Source organism: Schistocerca serialis, unplaced genomic scaffold, assembly GCF_023864345.2.
Source record: "Schistocerca serialis cubense isolate TAMUIC-IGC-003099 unplaced genomic scaffold, iqSchSeri2.2 HiC_scaffold_1451, whole genome shotgun sequence".
In the NCBI taxonomy this organism is placed as follows: domain Eukaryota; kingdom Metazoa; phylum Arthropoda; class Insecta; order Orthoptera; family Acrididae; genus Schistocerca; species Schistocerca serialis.
In genome coordinates, this window is record NW_026047682.1 from 1064564 (window position 1) to 1086076 (window position 21513).

Consider the following 21513-nt stretch of genomic DNA (forward strand, 5'->3'; position numbering starts at 1 on the left):
CCTGAAGTATGTTTGTGATGACATACTAACCTGTTGCATAGCTAAGGATCTTGGTGAGCCTGGACTGTTGTATGTTTTAACATAAGTGATGATAAATATCCAGAATAGGAATTACTTGTCTTCCAGTTAAATATTGTTGTTTTGTGAATTTAAAACGGATGATAAGGAAATGTGAAATACACTGTGAGTGAATAATGAGAACTCTGTTGTCTTCTTGTTTTAGCAGCTGCATACACCTATTTTTTATTATGTAGTTAGTGATGAAATGTTACCAGAGTGTTATATTGGTCTGTTGTCCATGCTGCCCTGAAGTTTTGTTTGTGATGACATACTAACCTGTAGCATAGCTAAGGATCTTGGTGAGCCTGGACTGTTGTATGTTTTAACATAAGTGATGATCAATATCCAGAATAGGAATTACTGGTCTTCCAGTTAAATGTTGTTGTTTTGTAAATTTAAAAGGGATGATAAGGAAATGTGAAATACACTGTGAGTGAATAATGAGAACTCTGTTGTCTTCTTGTTTTAGCAGCTGCATACACCTATTTTTTATTATGTAGATAGTGATGAAATGTTACAAGGGTGTTTTATTGGTCTGTTGTCCATGCTGCCCTGAAGTTTTGTTTGTGATGACATACTAACCTGTAGCATAGCTAAGGATCTTGGTGAGCGTGGACTGTTGTATGTTTTAACCTAAGTGATGATCAAATGCCAGAATAGGAATTACTGGTCTTCCAGTTAAATATTGTTTTTTTTTGTGAATTTAAAAGGGATGATAAGAGAATGTGAAATACATTGTGAGTGAATAATGAGATCTCTGAAGTCTTCTTGTTTTAGCAGCTGCATACACCTATTTTTTATTATGTAGTTACTGATGAAATGTTACCAGAGTGTTTTATTTGTCTGTTGTTCATGCTGCCCTGAAGTTTTGTTTGTGATGGCATACTAACCTGTAGCATAGCTAAGGATCTTGGTGAGCCTGGACTGTTGTATGTTTTAACGTAAGTGATGATCAATTGCCAGAATAGGAATTACTGGTCTTCCTGTTAAATATTGTTGTTTTGTGAATTTAAAAGGGATGATAAGGAAATGTGAAATACACTGTGAGTGAATAATGAGAACTCTGTTGTCTTCTTGTTTTAGCAGCTGCATACACCTATTTTTTATTATGTAGTTACTGATGAAATGTTAGTAGAGTGTTTTATTGGTCTGCTGTCCATGCTGCCCTGAAGTTTTGTTTGTGATGACATACTAACCTGTAGCATAGCTAAGGATCTTGGTGAGCCTGGACTGTTGTATGATTTAACATAAGTGATGATCAAATGCCAGAATAGGAATTACTGGTCTTCCAGTTAAATACACTTGTTTTGTGAATTTAAAAGGGATGATAAGGAAATGTGGAATACACTGTGAGTGAATAATGAGAACTCTGTTGTCTTCTTGTTTTATCAGCCGCATACACCTATTTTTTATTATGTAGTTACTGATGAAATGTTACCAGGGTGTTTTATTGGTCTGTTGTCCATGATGCCCTGAAGTATGTTTGTGATGACATACTAACCTGTAGCATAGCTAAGGATCTTGGTGAGCCTGTACTGTTGTATGTTTTAACATAAGTGATGATCAATTGCCAAAATAGGAATTACTGGTCTTCCAGTTAAATATTGTTGTTTTGTGAATTTAAAAGGGATGATAAGGAAATGTGAAATACACTGTGAGTGAATAATGAAAACTCTATTGTCTTCTTGTTTTAGCAGCTGCGTACACTTATTTTTTATTATGTAGTTACTAATGAAATGTTACCAGAGTGTTTTATTGGTCTGTTGTTCATGCTGCCCTGAAGTTTTGTTTGTGATGGCATACTAACCTGTAGCATAGCTAAGGACCTTGGCGAGCCTGGACTGTTGTATGTTTTAACATAAGTGATGATCAATTGCCAGAATAGGAATTACTGGTCTTCCAGTTAAATATACTTGTTTTGTGAATTTAAAAGGGATGATAAGGAAATGTGAAATACACTGTGAGTGAATAATGAGATCTCTGTTGTCTTCTTGCTTTAGCAGCTGCATACACTTATTTCTTATTATGTAGTTAGTGATGAAATGTTACCAGAGTGTTTTATTGGTCTGTTGTCCATGATGCCCTGAAGTATGTTTGTGATGACATACTAACCTGTAGCATAGCTAAGGATCTTGGTGAGCCTGGACTGTTGTATGTTTTGACATAAGTGATGATCAAATGCCAGAATAGGAATTACTGGTCTTCCAGTTAAATATTGTTGTTTTGTGAATTTAAAAGGGATGATAAGGAAATGTGAAATACACTGTGAGTGAATATTGAGAACTCTGTTGTCTTCTTGTTTTAGCAGCTGCATACACCTATTTTTCATTATGTAGATAGTGATGAAATGTTACCAGGGTGTTTTATTGGTCTGTTGTCCATGCTGCCCTGAAGTTTTGTTTGTGATGGCATACTAACCTGTAGCATAGCTAAGGATCTTTTTGAGCCTGGACTGTTGTATGTTTTAACGTAAGTGATGATCAATTGCCAGAATAGGAATTACTGGTCTTCCTGTTAAATATTGTTGTTTTGTAAATTTAAAAGGAATGATAAGGAAATGTGAAATACACTGTGAGTGAATAATGAGAACTCTGTTGTCTTCTTGTTTTAGCAGCTGCATACACCTATTTTTTATTATGTAGATAGTGATGAAATGTTACCAGAGTGTTTTATTGTTCTGTTGTCCATGCTGCCCTGAAATTTTGTTTGTGATGACATTCTAACCTGTAGCATAGCTAAGGATCTTGGTGATCCTGGACTGTTGTATGTATTAACATAAGTGATGATCAAATGCCAGAATAGGAATTACTGGTCTTCCAGTTAAATATTGTTGTTTTGTGAATTTAAATGGGATGATAAGAGAATGTGAAATTTATTGTGAGTGAATAATGAGAACTCTGTTGTTTCCTTATTTTAGCAGCTGCATACACCTATTTTTTATTATGTAGTTATTGATGAAATGTTACCAGAGTGCTTTATTGGTCTGTTGTCCATGCTGCCCTGAAGTTTTGTTTGTGATGACATACTAACCTGTAGCATAGCTAAGGATCTTGGTGAGCCTGGACTGTTGTATGTTTTAACATAAGTGATCATCAATTGCCAGAATAGGAATTACTGGTCTTCCAGTTAAATATTGTTGTTTTTTGAATTTAAAAGGGATGATAAGGAAATGTGAAATACACTGTGAGTGAATAATGAGAACTCTGTTGTTTCCTTATTTTAGCAGCTGCATACACCTATTTTTTATTATGTAGTTATTGATGAAATGTTACCAGAGTGCTTTATTGGTCTGTTGTCCATGCTGCCCTGAAGTTTTGTTTGTGATGACATACTAACCTGTAGCATAGCTAAGGATCTTGGTGAGCCTGGACTGTTGTATGTTTTAACATAAGTGATGATCAATTGCCAGAATAGGAATTACTGGTCTTCCAGTTAAATATTGTTGTTTTTTGAATTTAAAAGGGATGATAAGGAAATGTGAAATACACTGTGAGTGAATAAGGAGAACTCTGTTGTCTTCTTGTATTAGCAGCTGCATACACCTATTTTTTATTATGTAGTTACTGATGAAAGGTAACCAGGCTGTTTTATTGGTCTGTTGTCCATGCTGCCCTGAAGTTTTGTTTGTGATGACATACTATCCCGTAGCATAGCTAAGGATCTTGGTGAGCCTGGACTGTTGTATGTTTTAACATAAGTGATGATCAAATGCCAGAATAGGAATTACTGGTCTTCCAGTTGAATATTGTTGTTTTGTGAATTTAAAAGGGATGCTAAGAGAATGTGAAATACATTGTGAGTGAATAATGAGAACGCTATTGTCTTCTCGTTTTAGCAGCAGCGTACACCTATTTTTTATTATGTAGTTACTAATGAAATGTTACCAGAGTGTTTTATTGGTCTGTTGTTCATGCTGCCCTAAAGTTTTGTTTGTGATGGCATACTAACCTGTAGCATAGCTAAGGATCTTGGTGAGCCTGGACTGTTGTATGTTTTAACATAAGTGATGATCAATTGCCAGAATAGGAATTACTGGTCTTCCAGTCAAATATTGTTGTTTTGTGAATTTAAAAGGGATGATAAGGAAATGTGAAATACACTGTGAGTGAATAATGAGAACTCTATAGTCTTCTTGTTTTAGCAGCTGCATACACCTATTTTTTATTATGTGGTTACTGATGAAACGTTACCATGGTGTTTTATTGGTCTGTTGTTCATGCTGCCCTGAAGTTTTGTTTGTGATGACATACTAACCTGTAGCATAGCTAAGGATCTTGGTGAGCCTGGACTGTTGTATGTTTTAACATAAGTGATGATCAAATGCCAGAATAGGAATTACTGGTCTTCCAGTTGAATATTGTTGTTTTGTGAATTTAAAAGGGATGCTAAGAGATTGTGAAATACATTGTGAGTGAATAATGAGAACTCTATTGTCTTCTCGTTTTAGCAGCAGCGTACACCTATTTTTTATTATGTAGTTACTAATGAAATGTTACCAGAGTGTTTTATTGGTCTGTTGTTCATGCTGCCTTGAAGTTTTGTTTGTGATGGCATAATAACCTGTAGCATAGCTAAGGATCTTGGTGAGCCTGGACTGTTGTATGTTTTAACATAAGTGATGATCAATTGCCAGAATAGGATTTACTGGTCTTCCAGTCAAATATTGTTGTTTTGTGAATTTAAAAGGGATGATAAGGAAATGTGAAATACACTGTGAGTGAATAATGAGAACTCTGTTGTCTTCTTGTTTTATCAGCTGCATACACCTCTTTTATATTATGTGGTTACTGATGAAATGTTACCAGGGTGTTTTATTGGTCTGTTGTCCATGCTGCCCTGAAGTTTTGTTTATGATGACATACTAACCTGTAACATAGCTAAGGATCTTGGTGAGCCTGGACTGTTGTATGTTTTAACATAAGTGATGATCAATTGCCAGAATAGGAATTACTGGCCTTCCAGTTAAATATTGTTGTTTTGTGAATTTAAAAGGGATGCTAAGAGAATGTGAAATACATTGTGAGTGAATAATGAGAACTCTTTTGTCTTCTTGTTTTAGCAGCTGCATACACCTATATTTTATTATGTAGTTACTGATGAAATGTTACCAGAGTGTTTTATTGGTCTGTTGTCCATGATGCCCTGAAGTATGTTTGTGATCACATACTAACCTGAAGCATAGCTAAGGATCTTGGTGAGCCTGGACTGTTGTATGTTTTAACATAAGTGATGATCAATTGCCAGAATAGGAATTACTGATCTTCCAGTTAAATATTGTTGTTTTGTGAATTTAAAAGGCATGATAAGAGAATGTGAAATACATTGTGAGTGAAAAATGAGAACTCTGTTGTCTTCTTGTTTTAGCAGCTGCATACACCTATCTTTATTATGTAGTTACTGATGAAATGTTACCAGGGTGTTTTATTGGTCTGTTGTCCATGCTGCCTGAAGTTTTGTTTGTGATGACATACTAACCTGTAGCATAGCTAAGGATCTTGGTGAGCCTGGACTGTTGTATGTTTTAACATAAGTGATGATCAATTGCCAGAATAAGAATTACTGGTCTTCCAGTTAAATATACTTGTTTTGTGAATTTAAAAGGGATGATAAAGAAATGTGAAATACACTGTGAGTGAATAATGAGAACTCTGTTGTCTTCTTGTTTTAGCAGCTGCATACACCTATTTTTTATTATGTAGTTACTGATGAATTGTTACCAGGGTGTTTTATTGGTCTGTTGTTCATGCTGCCCTGAAGTTTTGTTTGTGATGACGTACTAACCTGAAGCATAGCTAAGGAGGAGTTGGTGAGCCTGGACTGTTGTATGTTTTAACATAAGTGATGATCAATTGCCAGAATAGGAATTACTGGTCTTACAGTTAAATATACTTGTTTTGTGAATTTAAAAGTGATGATAAGGAAATGTGAAATACACTGTGAGTGAATAATGAGAACTCTGTTGTCTTCTTGTTTTAGCAGCTGCATACACCTATTTTTTACTGTGTAGTTACTGATGAAATGTTACCAGAGTGTTTTATTGGTCTGTTGTCCATGATGCCCTGAAGTATGTTTGTGATGACATACTAACCTGTAGCATAGCTAAGGATCTTGGTGAGCCTGGACTGTTGTATGTTTTAACATAAGTGATGATCAATTGCCAGAATAGGAATTACTGCTCTTCCAGTTTAATATACTTGTTTTGTGAATTTAAAAGGGATGATAAGGAAATGTGAAATACACTGTGAGTGAATAATGAGAACTCTGTTGCCTTCTTGTTTTAGCAGCTGCATACACTTATTTTTTATTATGTAGTTAATGATGAAATGTTACCAGAGTGTTTTATTGGTCTGTTGTCCATGATGCCCTGAAGTATGTTTGTGATGACATACTAACCTGTAGCATAGCTAAGGATCTTGGTGAGCCTGGACTGTTGTATGTTTTAACATAAGTGATGATCAATTGCCAGAATAGGAATTACTGGTCTTCCAGTTAATAATTGTTGTTTTGTGAATTTAAAAGGGATTCTAAGAGAATGTGAAATACATTGTGAGTGAAAAATGGGAACTCTATTGTCTTCTTGTTTTAGCAGCTGCATACACCCATTTTTTATTATGTAGTTACTAATGAAATGTTACCAGAGTGTTTTATTGGTCTGTTGTTCATGCTGCCCTGAAGTTTTGTTTGTGATAGCATACTAACCTGTAGCATAGCTAAGGATCTTGGTGAGCCTGGACTGTTGTATGTTTTAACATAAGTGATGATCAATATCCAGAATAGGAATTACTTGTCTTCCAGTTAAATATTGTTGTTTTGTGAATTTAAAAGGGATGATAAGGAAATGTGAAATACACTGTGAGTGAAAAATGAGAACTCTGTTGTCTTCTTGTTTTAGCAGCTGCATACACCTATTTTTTATTATGTAGTTACTGATGAAATGTTACCAGAGTGTTTTTTTGGTCTGTTGTCCATGATGCCCTGAAGTATGTTTGTGATGACATACTAACCTGTTGCATAGCTAAGGATCTTGGTGAGCCTGGACTGTTGTATGTTTTAACATAAGTGATGATAAATATCCAGAATAGGAATTACTTGTCTTCCAGTTAAATATTGTTGTTTTGTGAATTTAAAACGGATGATAAGGAAATGTGAAATACACTGTGAGTGAATAATGAGAACTCTGTTGTCTTCTTGTTTTAGCAGCTGCATACACCTATTTTTTATTATGTAGTTAGTGATGAAATGTTACCAGAGTGTTATATTGGTCTGTTGTCCATGCTGCCCTGAAGTTTTGTTTGTGATGACATACTAACCTGTAGCATAGCTAAGGATCTTGGTGAGCCTGGACTGTTGTATGTTTTAACATAAGTGATGATCAATATCCAGAATAGGAATTACTGGTCTTCCAGTTAAATGTTGTTGTTTTGTAAATTTAAAAGGGATGATAAGGAAATGTGAAATACACTGTGAGTGAATAATGAGAACTCTGTTGTCTTCTTGTTTTAGCAGCTGCATACACCTATTTTTTATTATGTAGATAGTGATGAAATGTTACAAGGGTGTTTTATTGGTCTGTTGTCCATGCTGCCCTGAAGTTTTGTTTGTGATGACATACTAACCTGTAGCATAGCTAAGGATCTTGGTGAGCGTGGACTGTTGTATGTTTTAACCTAAGTGATGATCAAATGCCAGAATAGGAATTACTGGTCTTCCAGTTAAATATTGTTTTTTTTTGTGAATTTAAAAGGGATGATAAGAGAATGTGAAATACATTGTGAGTGAATAATGAGATCTCTGAAGTCTTCTTGTTTTAGCAGCTGCATACACCTATTTTTTATTATGTAGTTACTGATGAAATGTTACCAGAGTGTTTTATTTGTCTGTTGTTCATGCTGCCCTGAAGTTTTGTTTGTGATGGCATACTAACCTGTAGCATAGCTAAGGATCTTGGTGAGCCTGGACTGTTGTATGTTTTAACGTAAGTGATGATCAATTGCCAGAATAGGAATTACTGGTCTTCCTGTTAAATATTGTTGTTTTGTGAATTTAAAAGGGATGATAAGGAAATGTGAAATACACTGTGAGTGAATAATGAGAACTCTGTTGTCTTCTTGTTTTAGCAGCTGCATACACCTATTTTTTATTATGTAGTTACTGATGAAATGTTAGTAGAGTGTTTTATTGGTCTGCTGTCCATGCTGCCCTGAAGTTTTGTTTGTGATGACATACTAACCTGTAGCATAGCTAAGGATCTTGGTGAGCCTGGACTGTTGTATGATTTAACATAAGTGATGATCAAATGCCAGAATAGGAATTACTGGTCTTCCAGTTAAATACACTTGTTTTGTGAATTTAAAAGGGATGATAAGGAAATGTGGAATACACTGTGAGTGAATAATGAGAACTCTGTTGTCTTCTTGTTTTATCAGCCGCATACACCTATTTTTTATTATGTAGTTACTGATGAAATGTTACCAGGGTGTTTTATTGGTCTGTTGTCCATGATGCCCTGAAGTATGTTTGTGATGACATACTAACCTGTAGCATAGCTTGGTGAGCCTGTACTGTTGTATGTTTTAACATAAGTGATGATCAATTGCCAAAATAGGAATTACTGGTCTTCCAGTTAAATATTGTTGTTTTGTGAATTTAAAAGGGATGATAAGGAAATGTGAAATACACTGTGAGTGAATAATGAAAACTCTATTGTCTTCTTGTTTTAGCAGCTGCGTACACTTATTTTTTATTATGTAGTTACTAATGAAATGTTACCAGAGTGTTTTATTGGTCTGTTGTTCATGCTGCCCTGAAGTTTTGTTTGTGATGGCATACTAACCTGTAGCATAGCTAAGGACCTTGGCGAGCCTGGACTGTTGTATGTTTTAACATAAGTGATGATCAATTGCCAGAATAGGAATTACTGGTCTTCCAGTTAAATATACTTGTTTTGTGAATTTAAAAGGGATGATAAGGAAATGTGAAATACACTGTGAGTGAATAATGAGATCTCTGTTGTCTTCTTGCTTTAGCAGCTGCATACACTTATTTCTTATTATGTAGTTAGTGATGAAATGTTACCAGAGTGTTTTATTGGTCTGTTGTCCATGATGCCCTGAAGTATGTTTGTGATGACATACTAACCTGTAGCATAGCTAAGGATCTTGGTGAGCCTGGACTGTTGTATGTTTTGACATAAGTGATGATCAAATGCCAGAATAGGAATTACTGGTCTTCCAGTTAAATATTGTTGTTTTGTGAATTTAAAAGGGATGATAAGGAAATGTGAAATACACTGTGAGTGAATATTGAGAACTCTGTTGTCTTCTTGTTTTAGCAGCTGCATACACCTATTTTTCATTATGTAGATAGTGATGAAATGTTACCAGGGTGTTTTATTGGTCTGTTGTCCATGCTGCCCTGAAGTTTTGTTTGTGATGGCATACTAACCTGTAGCATAGCTAAGGATCTTTTTGAGCCTGGACTGTTGTATGTTTTAACGTAAGTGATGATCAATTGCCAGAATAGGAATTACTGGTCTTCCTGTTAAATATTGTTGTTTTGTAAATTTAAAAGGAATGATAAGGAAATGTGAAATACACTGTGAGTGAATAATGAGAACTCTGTTGTCTTCTTGTTTTAGCAGCTGCATACACCTATTTTTTATTATGTAGATAGTGATGAAATGTTACCAGAGTGTTTTATTGGTCTGTTGTTCATGCTGCCCTGAATTTTTGTTTGTGATGGCTTACTAACCTGTAGCATAGCTAAGGATCTTGGTGATCCTGGACTGTTGTATGATTAAACATAAGTGATGATCAAATGCCAGAATAGGAATTACTGGTCTTCCAGTTAAATATACTTGTTTTGTGAATTTAAAAAGGATGATAAGGAAATGTGAAATACATTGTGAGTGAATAATGAGAACTCTGTTGTCTTCTTGTTTTAGCAGCTGCATACACCTATTTTTTATTATGTAGTTACTGATGAAATGTTACCAGAGTGTTTTATTGGTCTGTTGTCCATGCTGCCCTGAAGTTTTGTTTGTGATGACATACTAACCTGTAACATAGCTAAGAATCTTGGTGAGCCTGGACTGTTGTATGTTTTAATATAAGTGATGATCAAATGCCAGAATAGGAATTACTGGTCTTCCAGTTAAATATACTTGTTTTGTGAATTTAAAAGGGATGATAAGAGAATGTGAAATACATTGTGAGTGAATAATGACAACTCTGTTGGCTTCTTGTTTTAGCAGCTGCATACACCTATTTTTTATTATGTAGTTACTAATGAAATGTTACCAGGATGTTTTATTGGTCTGTTGTCCATGCTGCCCTGAAGTTTTCTTTGTGATGACATACTAACCTGTAGCATAGCTAAGGATCTTGGTGAGCCTGCACTCTTGTATGTTTTAACATAAGTGATGATCAATTGCCAGAATAGGAATTACTGGTCTTCCAGTTAAATATACTTGTTTTGTGAATTTAAAAGGGATGATAAAGAAATGTGAAATACACTGTGAGTGAATAATGCGAACCCTGTTGTCTTCTTGTTTTAGCAGCTGCATACACCTATTTTTTATTATGTAGTTACTGATGAAATGTTACCAGAATGTTTTATTGGTCTGTTGTCCATGCTGCCCTGAAGTTTTCTTTGTGATGTCATACTAACCTGTAACATAGCTAAGGATCTTGGTGAGCCTGGACTGTTGTATGTTTTAACATAAGTGATGATGAAATGCCAGAATAGGAATTACTGGTCTTCCAGTTAAATATACTTCTTGTATGAATTTAACAGGGATGATAAGGAAATGTGAAATACACTGTGAGTGAATAATGAGAACTCTGTTGTCTTCTTGTTTTAGCAGCTGCAAACACCTATTTTTTATTATGTAGTTACTGATGAAATCTTACCACGGTGTTTTATTGGTCTGTCGTCCATGCTGCCCTGAAGTTTTGTATGTGATGACATACTAACCTGTAGCATAGCTAAGGATCTTGGTGAGCCTGGACTGTTATATGTTTTAACATAAGTGATGATCAATTGCCAGAATAGGAATTACTGGTCTTCCAGTTAAGTATACTTTGTTTTGTGAATTTAAAAGGGATGCTAAGAGAATGTGAAATACACCGTGAGTGAATAATGAGAACTCTATTGTCTTCTTGTTTTAGCAGCTGCGTACACCTATTTTTTATTATTTAGTACTAATGAAATGTTACCAGAGTGTTTTATTGGTCTGTTGTTCATGCTGCCCTGAAGTTTTGTTTGTTGTGGCATACTAACCTGTAGCATAGCTAAGGATCTTGGTGAGCCTGGACGGTTGTATGTTTTAACATAAGTGATGATCAATTGCCAGAATAGGAATTACTGGTCCTCCAGTTAAATATTGTTGTTTTGTGAATTTAAGAGGGATGATAAGGAAATGTAAAATACATTGTGAGTGAATAATGAGAACCCTGTTGTCTTCTTGTTTTAGCAGCTGCATACACCTATTTTTTATTATGTAGTTACTGAAGAAATGTTACCAGAGTGTTTTATTGGTCTGTTGTCCATGCTGCCCTGAAGTTTTGTTTGTGATGACATACTAACCTGTAGCATAGCTAAGGATCTTGGTGAGCCTGGACAGTTGTATGTTTTAACATAAGTGATGATCAATTGCCAGAATAGGAATTACTGGTCTTCCAGTTAAATATACTTGTTTTGTGAATTTAATAGGGATGATAAGGAAATGGGAAATACACTGTGAGTGAATAATGAGAACTCTGTTGTCTTCTTGTTTTAGCAGCTGCATACACCTATTTTTTATTATGTAGTTAGTGATGAAATGTTACCAGAGTGTTTTATTGGTCTGTTGTCCATGATGCCCTGAAGTATGTTAGTGATGACATACTAACCTGTAGCATAGCTAAGGATCTTGGTTAGCCTGGACTGTTGTATGTTTTAACATAAGTGATGATCAATTGCCAGAATAAGAGATACTGGTCTTCCAGTTAAATATACTTGTTTTGTGAATTTAAAAGGGATGATAAGGAAATGTGAAATACACTGTGAGTGAATAATGAGAACTCTGTTGTCTTCTTGTTTTAGCAGCTGCGTACACCTATTTTTTATCATGTAGTTACTAATGAAATGTTACCAGAGTGTTTTATTGGTCTGTTGTTCATGCTGCCCTGAAGTTTTGTTTGTGATGGCATACTAACCTGTAGCATAGCTAAGGATCTTGGTGAGCCTGGACTGTTGTATGTTTTAACATAAGTGATGATCAATTGCCAGAATAGGAATTACTGGTACACCAGTTAAATATTGTTGTTTTTGTGAATTTAAAAGGGATGATAAGGAAATGTGAAATACACTGTGAGTGAATAATGAGGACTCTGCTGTCTTCTTGTTTTAGCAGCTGCATACACCAATTTTTTATTATGTAGTTAGTGATGAAATGTTACCAGGGTGTTTTATTGTTCTGTTGTCCATGCTGCCCTGAAGTTTTGTTTGTGATGACATACTAACCTGCAGCATAGCTAAGGATCTTGGTGATTCTGGACTGTTGTATGTTTTAACATAAGTGATGATCAATTGCCAGAATAGGAATTACTGGTCTTCCTGTTAAATATTGTTGTTTTGTGAATTTAAAAGGGATGATAAGGAAATGTGAAATACACTGTGAGTGAATAATGAGAACTCTGTTGTCTTCTTGTTTTAGCAGCTGCATACACCTATTTTTTATTATGTAGTTACTAATGAAATGTTACCAGAGTGTTTTATTGGTCTGTTGTTCATGCTGCCCTGAGGTTTTGTTTGTGATGGCATACTAACCTGTAGCATAGCTAAGGATCTTGGTGAGCCTGGACTGTTGTATGTTTTAACATAAGTGATGATCAATTGCCAGAATAGGAATTACTGGTCTTCCAGTTAAATATACTTGTTTTGTTAATTTAAAAGAGATGATAAGGAAATGTGAAATACACTGTGAGTGAATAATGAGAACTCTGTTGTCATCTTGTTTTAGCAGCTGCATACACCTATTTTTTATTATGTAGTTAGTGATGGAATGTTACCAGGGTGTTTTATTGCTCTGTTGTCCATGCTGCCCTGAAGTTTTGTTTGTGATGACATACTAACCTGTAGCATAGCTAAGGATCTTGGTGAGCCTGGACTGTTGTATGTTTTAACATAAGTGATGATCAATTGCCAGAATAGGCATTACTGGTCTTCCAGTTAAATATTGTTGTTTTGTAAATTTAAAAGGGATGCTAAGAGAATGTGAAATACATTGTGAGTGAATAATGAGAACTCTATTTTCTTCTTGTTTTAGCATCTGCGTACACCTTTTTTTTATTATGTAGTTACTAATGAAATGTTACCAGAGTGTTTTATTGGTCTGTTGTTCATGCTGCCCTGAAGTTTTGTTTGTGATGGCATACTAACCTGTAGCATAGCTAAGGATCTTGGTGAGCCTGGACTGTTGTATGTTTTAACATAAGTGATGATCAAATGCCAGAATTGGAATTACTGGTCCTGCAGTTAAATATTGTTGTTTTGTGAATTTAAAAGGGATGCTAAGAGAATGTGAAATACATTGTGAGTGAATAATGAGAACTCTGTTGTCTTCTTGTTTTAGCAGCTGCATACACTTATTTTTTATTATGTAGTTACTGATGAAATGTTACCAGAATGTTTTATTGGTCTGTTGTCCATGCTGCCCTGAAGTTTTCTTTGTGATGTCATACTAACCTGTAACATAGCTAAGGATCTTGGTGAGCCTGGACTGTTGTATGTTTTAACATAAGTGATGATGAAATGCCAGAATAGGAATTACTGGTCTTCCAGTGAAATATACTTCTTGTATGAATTTAACAGGGATGATAAGGAAATGTGAAATACACTGTGAGTGAATAATGAGAACTCTGTTGTCTTCTTGTTTTAGCAGCTGCAAACACCTATTTTTTATTATGTAGTTACTGATGAAATCTTACCACGGTGTTTTATTGGTCTGTCGTCCATGCTGCCCTGAAGTTTTGTATGTGATGACATACTAACCTGTAGCATAGCTAAGGATCTTGGTGAGCCTGGACTGTTATATGTTTTGACATAAGTGATGATCAATTGCCAGAATAGGAATTACTGGTCTTCCAGTTAAGTATACTTTGTTTTGTGAATTTAAAAGGGATGCTAAGAGAATGTGAAATACACCGTGAGTGAATAATGAGAACTCTATTGTCTTCTTGTTTTAGCAGCTGCGTACACCTATTTTTTATTATTTAGTACTAATGAAATGTTACCAGAGTGTTTTATTGGTCTGTTGTTCATGCTGCCCTGAAGTTTTGTTTGTTGTGGCATACTAACCTGTAGCATAGCTAAGGATCTTGGTGAGCCTGGACGGTTGTATGTTTTAACATAAGTGATGATCAATTGCCAGAATAGGAATTACTGGTCCTCCAGTTAAATATTGTTGTTTTGTGAATTTAAGAGGGATGATAAGGAAATGTGAAATACACTGTGAGTGAATAATGAGGACTCTGCTGTCTTCTTGTTTTAGCAGCTGCATACACCAATTTTTTATTATGTAGTTAGTGATGAAATGTTACCAGGGTGTTTTATTGTTCTGTTGTCCATGCTGCCCTGAAGTTTTGTTTGTGATGACATACTAACCTGCAGCATAGCTAAGGATCTTGGTGATTCTGGACTGTTGTATGTTTTAACATAAGTGATGATCAATTGCCAGAATAGGAATTACTGGTCTTCCTGTTAAATATTGTTGTTTTGTGAATTTAAAAGGGATGATAAGGAAATGTGAAATACACTGTGAGTGAATAATGTGAACTCTGTTGTCTTCTTGTTTTAGCAGCTGCATACACCTATTTTTTATTCTGTAGTTACTAATGAAATGTTACCAGAGTGTTTTATTGGTCTGTTGTTCATGCTGCCCTGAGGTTTTGTTTGTGATGGCATACTAACCTGTAGCATAGCTAAGGATCTTGGTGAGCCTGGACTGTTGTATGTTTTAACATAAGTGATGATCAAATGCCAGAATAGGAATTACTGGTCTTCCAGTTAAATATACTTGTTTTGTGAATTTAAAAGGGATGATAAGGAAATGTGAAATACACTGTGAGTGAATAATGAGAACTCTGTTGTCTTCTTGTTTTAGCAGCTGCATACACTTATTTTTTATTATGTAGTTACTGATGAAATGTTACCAGAATGTTTTATTGGTCTGTTGTCCATGCTGCCCTGAAGTTTTCTTTGTGATGACATACTAACCTGTAGCATAGCTAAGGATCTTGGTGAGCCTGGACTGTTGTATGTTTTAACATAAGTGATGATCAATTGCCAGAATAGGAATTACTGGTCTTCCAGTTAAAAACTGTTGTTTTGTGAATTTAAAAGGGATGATAAGGGAATGTGAAATACACTTTGAGTGAATAATGTGAACTCTATTGTCTTCTTGTTTTAGCAGCTGCGTACACCTATTTTTTATTATGTAGTTACTAATGAAATGTTACCAGAGTGTTTTATTGGTCGGTTGTCCATGCTTCCCAGAAGATTTGTTTGTGATGACATACTAACCTGTAGCATAGCTAAGGATCTTGGTGAGCCTGTACTGTTGTATGTTTCAACATAAGTGATGATCAATTGCCAGAATAGGAATTTCTGGTCTTCCAGTTAAATATTGTTGTTTTGTGAATTTAAAAGGGATGATAAGGAAATGTGAAATACAATGTGAGTGAATAATGAGAACTCTATTGTCTTCTTGTTTTAGCAGCTGCATACACCTATTTTTTATTATGTAGTTACTGATGAAATGTTACCAGGTTGTTTTATTGTTCTGTTGTCCATGCTGCCCTGAAGTTTTGTTTGTGATGGCATACTAACCTGTAGCATAGCTAAGGATCTTGGTGAGCCTGGACTGTTGTATGTTTTAACATAAGTGATGATCAATTGCCAGAATAGGCATTACTGGTCTTCCAGTTAAATATTGTTGTTTTGTAAATTTAAAAGGGATGCTAAGAGAATGTGAAATACATTGTGAGTGAATAATGAGAACTCTATTGTCTTCTTGTTTTAGCATCTGCGTACACCTTTTTTTTATTATGTAGTTACTAATGAAATGTTACCAGAGTGTTTTATTGGTCTGTTGTTCATGCTGCCCTGAAGTTTTGTTTGTGATGGCATACTAACCTGTAGCATAGCTAAGGATCTTGGTGAGCCTGGACTGTTGTATGTTTTAACATAAGTGATGATCAAATGCCAGAATTGGAATTACTGGTCCTGCAGTTAAATATTGTTGTTTTGTGAATTTAAAAGGGATGCTAAGAGAATGCGAAATACATTGTGAGTGAATAATGAGAACTCTGTTGTCTTCTTGTTTTAGCAGCTGCATACACTTATTTTTTATTATGTAGTTACTGATGAAATGTTACCAGAATGTTTTATTGGTCTGTTGTCCATGCTGCCCTGAAGTTTTCTTTGTGATGACATACTAACCTGTAGCATAGCTAAGGATCTTGGTGAGCCTGGACTGTTGTATGTTTTAACATAAGTGATGATCAATTGCCAGAATAGGAATTACTGGTCTTCCAGTTAAAAACTGTTGTTTTGTGAATTTAAAAGGGATGATAAGGGAATGTGAAATACACTTTGAGTGAATAATGTGAACTCTATTGTCTTCTTGTTTTAGCAGCTGCGTACACCTATTTTTTATTATGTAGTTACTAATGAAATGTTACCAGAGTGTTTTATTGGTCGGTTGTCCATGCTTCCCAGAAGATTTGTTTGTGATGACATACTAACCTGTAGCATAGCTAAGGATCTTGGTGAGCCTGTACTGTTGTATGTTTCAACATAAGTGATGATCAATTGCCAGAATAGGAATTTCTGGTCTTCCAGTTAAATATTGTTGTTTTGTGAATTTAAAAGGGATGATAAGGAAATGTGAAATACAATGTGAGTGAATAATGAGAACTCTGTTGTCTTCTTGTTTTAGCAGCTGCATACACCTATTTTTTATTATGTAGTTACTGATGAAATGTTTCCAGAGTGTTTTATTGGTCTGTTGTTCATGCTGCCCTGAAGTTTTGTTTGTGATGGCATACTAACCTGTAGCATAGCTAAGGATCTTGGTGAGCCTGGACTGTTGTATGTTTTAACATAAGTGATGATCAAATGCCAGAATAGGAATTACTGGTCTTCCAGTTAAATATACTTGTTTTGTGAATTTAAAAGGGATAATAAGGAGATGTGGAATACACTGTGAGTGAATAATGAGAACTCTGTTGTCTTCTTGTTTTAGCAGCTGCATACACCTATTTTTTTATTATGTAGTTAGTGATGAAATGTTACCAGGTTGTTTTATTGTTCTGTTGTCCATGCTGCCCTGAAGTTTTGTTTGTGATGACATACTAACCTGTAGCATAGCTAAGGATCTTGGTGAGCCTGGACTGTTGTATGTTTTAACATAAGTGATGATCAATTGCCAGAATAGCAATTACTGGACTTCCAGTTAAATATTGTTGTTTTGTGAATTTAAAAGGGATGCTAAGAGAATGTGAAATACATTGTGAGTGAATAATGAGAACCCTATTGTCTTCTTGTTTTAGCAGCTGCGTACACCTATTTTTTATTATGTAGTTACTAATGAAATGTTATCAGAGTGTTTTATTGGTCTGTTGTTCATGCTGCCCTGAAGTTTTGTTTGTGATGGTATACTAACCTGTAGCATAGCTAAGGATCTTGGTGTGCCTGGACTGTTGTATGTTTTAACATTAGTGATGATCAATTGCCAGAATTGGAATTACTGGTCCGCCAGTTAAATATACTTGTTTTGTGAATTTAAAATGGATGATAAGGAAATGTGAAATACACTGTGAGTGAATAATGAGAACTCTGTTGTCTTCTTGTTTTAGCAGCTGCATACACCTATTTTTTATTATGTAGTTAGTGATGAAATGTAACCAGAGTGTTTTATTGGTCTGTTGTCCATGCTGCCCTGAAGTTTTGATAGTGATGACATACTAACCTGTAGCATAGCTAAGGATCTTGGTGAGCCTGGACTGTTGTATGTTTTAACATAAGTGATGATCAATTGCCAGAATAGGAATTACTGGTCTTCCAGTTAAATATTGTTGTTTTGTGAATTTAAAAGGGATGATAAGGAAATGTGAAATACACTGTGAGTGAATAATAAGAACTCTATTGTCTTCTTGTTTTAGCAGCTGCGTACACCTATTTTTTGATTATGTGGTTACTAATGAAATGTTACCAGAGTGTTTTATTGGTCTGTTGTTCATGCAGCCCTGAAGTTTTGTTCGTGATGGCATACTAGCCTGTGGCATAGCTAAGGATCTTGGTGAGCCTGTACTGTTGTATGTTTTAACATAAGTGATGATCAAATGCCAGAATAGGAATTACTGGTCTTCCAGTTAAATATACTTGTTTTGTGAATTTAAAAGGGATGATAAGGAAATGTGAAATACACTGTGAGTGAATAATGAGAACTCTGTTGTCTTCTTGTTTTAGCAGCTGCATACACCTATTTTTATTATGTAGTTAGTGATGAAATGTTACCAGGTTGTTTTATTGTTCTGTTGTCCATGCTGCCCTGAAGTTTTGATAGTGATGACATACTAACCTGTAGCATAGCTAAGGATCTCGGTGAGCCTGGACTGTTGTATTTTTTAACATAAGTGATGATCAATTGCCAGAATAGGAATTACTGGTCTTCCTGTTAAATATTGTTGTTTTGTGAATTTAAAAGGGATGCTAAGAGAATGTGAAATTTATTGTGAGTGAATAATGAGAACTCTGTTGTCTTCTTGTTTTAGCAGCTGCGTACACCTATTTTTTGATTATGTAGTTACAAATGAAATGTTACCAGAGTGTTTTATAGGGCTGTTGTTCATGCTGCCCTGAAGTTTTGTTTGTGATGTTATACTAACCTGTAGCATAGCTACGGATCTTGGTGAGCCTGGACTGTTGTATGTTTTAACATAAGTGATGATCAAATGCCATAATAGGAATTACTGGTCTTCCACTTAAATATACTTGTTTTGTGAATTAAAAAGGGATGATAAGGAAATGTGAAATACACTGTGAGTGAATAATGAGAACTCTGTTGTCTTCTTGTTTTAGCAGCTGCATACACCTATTTTTTATTATGTAGATAGTGATGAAATGTAACCAGGGTTTTTTATTGGTCTGTTGTCCATGCTGCCCTGAAGTTTTGTTTGTGATGACATACTAACCTGTAGCATAGCTAAGGATCTTGGTGAGCCTGGACTGTTGTATGATTTAACATAAGTGATGATCAAATGCCAGAATAGGAATTACTGGTCTTCCAGTTAAATACACTTGTTTTGTGAATTTAAAAGGGATGATAAGGAAATGTGGAATACACTGTGAGTGAATAATGAGAACTCTGTTGTCTTCTTGTTTTATCAGCCGCATACACCTATTTTTTATTATGTAGTTACTGATGAAATGTTACCAGGGTGTTTTATTGGTCTGTTGTCCATGCTGCCCTGAAGTATTGTTTGTGATGACATACTAACCTGTAGCATAGCTAAGGGTCTTGGTGAGCCTGGACTGTTGTATGTTTTAACATAAGTGATGATCAAATGCCAGAATAGGAATTACTGGTCTTCCAGTTAAATATTGTTGTTTTGTGAATTTAAAAGGGATGATAAGAGAATGTGAAATACATTGAGTGAATAATGAGAACTCTGTTGTCTTCTTGTTTTAGCAGCTGCATACACCTATTTTTCATTATGTAGTTACTGATGAAATGTTACCAGAGTGTTTTATTGGTCTGTTGTCCATGATGCCCTGAAGTATGTTTGTGATGACATACTAACCTGTAGCATAGCTAAGGATCTTGGTGAGCCTGGACTGTTGTATGTTTTAACATAAGTGATGATCAATATCCAGAATAGGAATTACTGGTCTTCCAGTTAAATATTGTTGTTTTGTGAATTTAAAAGGAATGATAAGGAAATGTGAAATACACTGTGAGTGAATAATGAGAACTCTGTTGTCTTCTTGTTTTAGCAGCTGCATACACCTATTTTTTATTATGTAGATAGTGATGAAATGTTACCAGAGTTTTTTATTGGTCTCTTGTCCATGCTGCCCTGAAGATTTGTTTGTGATGACATACTAACCTGTAGCATAGCTAAGGATCTTGGTGAGCCTGGATTGTTGTATGATTTAACATAAGTGATGATCAAATGCCAGAATAGGAATTACTAGTCTTCCAGTTAAATATACTTGTTTTGTGAATTTAAAAGGGATGATAAGGAAATGTGAAATACACTGTGAGTGAATAATGAGAACTCTGTTGTCTTCTTGTTTTAGCAGCTGCATACACCTATTTTTTATTATGTAGATAGTGATGAAATGTTACCAGAGTTTTTTATTGGTCTGTTGTCCATGCTGCCCTGAAGTTTTGTTTGTGATGACATATTAACCTGTAGCATAGCTAAGGATCTTGGTGAGCCTGGACTGTTGTATGTTTTAACATAAGTGATGATCAATATCCAGAATAGGAATTACTTGTCTTCCAGTTAAATATTGTTGTTTTGTGAATTTAAAAGGGATGATAAGGAAATGTGAAATACACTGTGAGTGAATAATGAGAACTCTGTTGTCTTCTTGTTTTAGCAGCTGCATACACCTATTTCTTATTATGTAGTTACTGATTAAATGTTACCAGAGTGTTTTATTGGTCTGTTGTTCATGCTGCCCTGAAGTTTTGTTTGTGATGGCATACTAACCTGTAGCATAGCTAAGGATCTTGGTGAGCCTGGACTGTTGTATGTTTTAACATAAGTGATGATCAAATGCCAGAATAGGAATTACTGGTCTTCCAGTTAAATATTGTTGCTTTGTGAATTTAAAAGGGATGATAAGGAAATGTGAAATACACTGTGAGTGAATATTGAGAACTCTGTTGTCTTCTTGTTTTAGCAGCTGCATACACCTATTTTTCATTATGTTGATAGTGATGAAATGTTACCAGGGTGTTTTATTGGTCTGTTGTCCATGCTGCCCTGAAGTTTTGTTTGTGATGACATACTAACCTGTAACATAGCTAAGAATCTTGGTGAGCCTGGACTGTTGTATGTTTTAATATAAGTGATGATCAAATGCCAGAATAGGAATTACTGGTCTTCCAGTTAAATATACTTCTTGTGTGAATTTAACAGGGATGATAAGGAAATGTGAAATACACTGTGAGTGAATAATGAGAACTCTGTTGTCTTCTTGTTTTAGCAGCTGCAAACACCTATTTTTTATTATGTAGTTACTGATGAAATCTTACCACGGTGTTTTATTGGTCTATTGTCCATGCTGCCCTGAAGTTTTGTTGGTGATGACATACTAACCTGTAGCATAGCTAAGGATCTTGGTGAGCCTGGACTGTTGTATGTTTTAACATAAGTGATGATCAATTGCCAGAAT